Source organism: Eschscholzia californica, unplaced genomic scaffold (genome assembly GCF_041429995.1).
Source record: "Eschscholzia californica isolate CP2 unplaced genomic scaffold, dmEscCali1.0.p SCAF_22, whole genome shotgun sequence".
Classification (NCBI taxonomy): Eukaryota; Viridiplantae; Streptophyta; class Magnoliopsida; order Ranunculales; family Papaveraceae; genus Eschscholzia; species Eschscholzia californica.
In genome coordinates, this window is record NW_028238332.1 from 177501 (window position 1) to 180000 (window position 2500).

The following is a 2500-nucleotide window of genomic DNA, read 5'->3' on the forward strand; positions in this document are numbered from 1 at the left end:
CGAGTGGATATCGAGATGTCCGACGAAGCACCACTTGGAAGGGCCGAGGCACGGGACGCCCGAGCTGTTGCTCGGGCCGGCACGGGACGCGCATGGGACAGCACGGGACGGCACGGGACGCCCTCGCTACAGCTCGGGACGGCCAGGTACGCCCGAGACTTGGCTCGGGACGGCCTGGGACGCCCTCGCCATAGCTCGGGACGGCCTGGGACGCCCTCGCCATAGCTCGGGACGGCCTGGGACGCCCGAGACTAGGCTCGGGACGGCCTCGGCACAGCTCGGGACGGCCTTGGACGCCCTTGCCACAGCTCGGGACGGCATGGGACGCCCGAGACTTTGCTCGGGACGGCCTGGGACGCCCTTGCCACAGCTCGGGACGGCATGGGACGCCCGAGACTTTGCTCGGGACGGCCTGGGACGTCCGAGACTTTGCTCGGGACGGCCTGGGACGCCCGAGACTTGGCTCGGGACGGCCTGGGACGCCCTCGCTACAGCTCGGGACGCCCTGGGACGGCCTCGACACAGCTCCGGACGGCCTGGGACGTCCGAGACTTGGCTCGGGACGGCCTGGGACGCCCGAGACTTGGCTCGGGACGGCCTGGGACGCGCTCGGCACAGCTCGGGACAGGCCGGGACGCCCGAGCCGAGCTTCGGGTCGCACGAAATCTCTTCGTATTCCGACATATTAGAAGCTTCCCATCATGTAGTAGGCCGAGCTTTGCCCTTTGGATGCCCTATGGTGCTTGGCGAGCACTAGGGAACGTGCCAGCACAAGTGCTGTGCACGCTCTGGGGAAGGAGCTCAACCCTCCCCCTTATAGTGCAAAGTTATTGTTTTTCCTATTTTCACAAGGAAACATCAATTTTTTAACCAAGCATACTGGGTCTTTACTCCTTCGTTACTCGTCGGAATCCAGCAAACTTATACTCGTTGGAAAGGTCTTTTCGCAAGGATTTTTTTGATATATTATAATAGCGATTCCGATAAATATTTATTTTTCTATGAATTTTTAAGTGAATAAACACCGGAAAATTCATAAAAAATAGAAAAAAAAATATTTTCTTCCGTTTCTTTTCTCCAATAATTCATAAATAATACCTCAATAGTATTAATGAAGAGAGAGTCGAAATGGTCCGGGTGGATTTCGAAATGTCCCACGACCCCATAGAATGCACGGGCCAGCCGAGCCAAAAGAATGGGACGCGCACGGGACAGCATTGGTCAGGCTCGGGACGGCACGGGACAGCACGGGACGCGCATGGGACAGCACGGGACGCGAATGGGACGGCCTTGCTAAGGCTCGGGACGGCATGGGACAGCTCGGGACGCGCATGGGACAGCACGGGACGCGCATGGGACGGCCTTGGTGAGGCTCGGGACGGCACGGGACGCGCAAGGGACGGCCTTGGTGAGGCACGGGACGGCCTTGGTCAGGCACGGGACGGCCTTGGTAAGGCTCGGGACGGCATGTCACGGCCCTGGTGAGGCTCGGACGGCACGGGACGCGCATGGGACGGCACGGGACGGCCTGGGACGGCCTTTGTGAGGCTCGGACGGCACGGGACGCGCATGGGACGGCCTTGGCGAGGCTCGGGACGGCATGGGACAGCACGGGACGGCCTCGGCACAGCTCGGACGGCACGGGACGCGCATGGGACGGCCTTGGCGAGGCTCGGGACGGCATGGGACAGCACGGGACGGCCTCGGCACAGCTCGGACGGCACGGGACGCGCATGGGACGGCCTTGGCGAGGCTCGGGACGGCATGGGACAGCACGGGACGGCACGGGACGGCCTCGGCACAGCTCGGACGGCACGGGACGGGCTTGGCGAGGCTCGGGACGGCATGGGACAGCACGGGACGGCCTCGGCACAGCTCGGACGGCACGGGACGGCCTTGGCGAGGCTCGGACGGCACGGGACGGCCTTGGCGAGGCTCGGGACGGCATGGGACAGCACGGGACGGCCTCGGCACAGCTCGGGACGGCACGAGACGCGCATGGGACGGCCTTGGTGAGGCTCGGGCCGGCACGGGACGCGCATGGGACATCATGGGACGCACATGGGACACCTTATGGGGATCATCAAGGGACGTTGCACGGGACATTCTTTCCCACGAAGGGCATTTACATGGGACATCTTAGGAGTCGAGCGCCGGCACATGGGACAACGTAGTTCACACGCACGGAACACTTTACTTTCGTTTGGAACGTCGTGGGATCTTTATGTCTCCATTAGCACCGAACCTTTAACATGCTAGGAAGCTATGTTCGATCTTCTCGAAGTGTCGATGGAACTTCGATGGATACACATCCGATCCGATGTTATGATGATGTACTTTCTCCGAGATCGATGTTGGGGCCGTATTCCGATGTCATGATGATGTACTTTCTCCGAGATCGATGGGACGGCCTTGGTATGGCATGGTTCGGCCTTGCTAAGGCATGGGTCGGCCTTGCTAAGGCATGGGACGCGCATGGGATGGCCTTCGTAAGGCATGG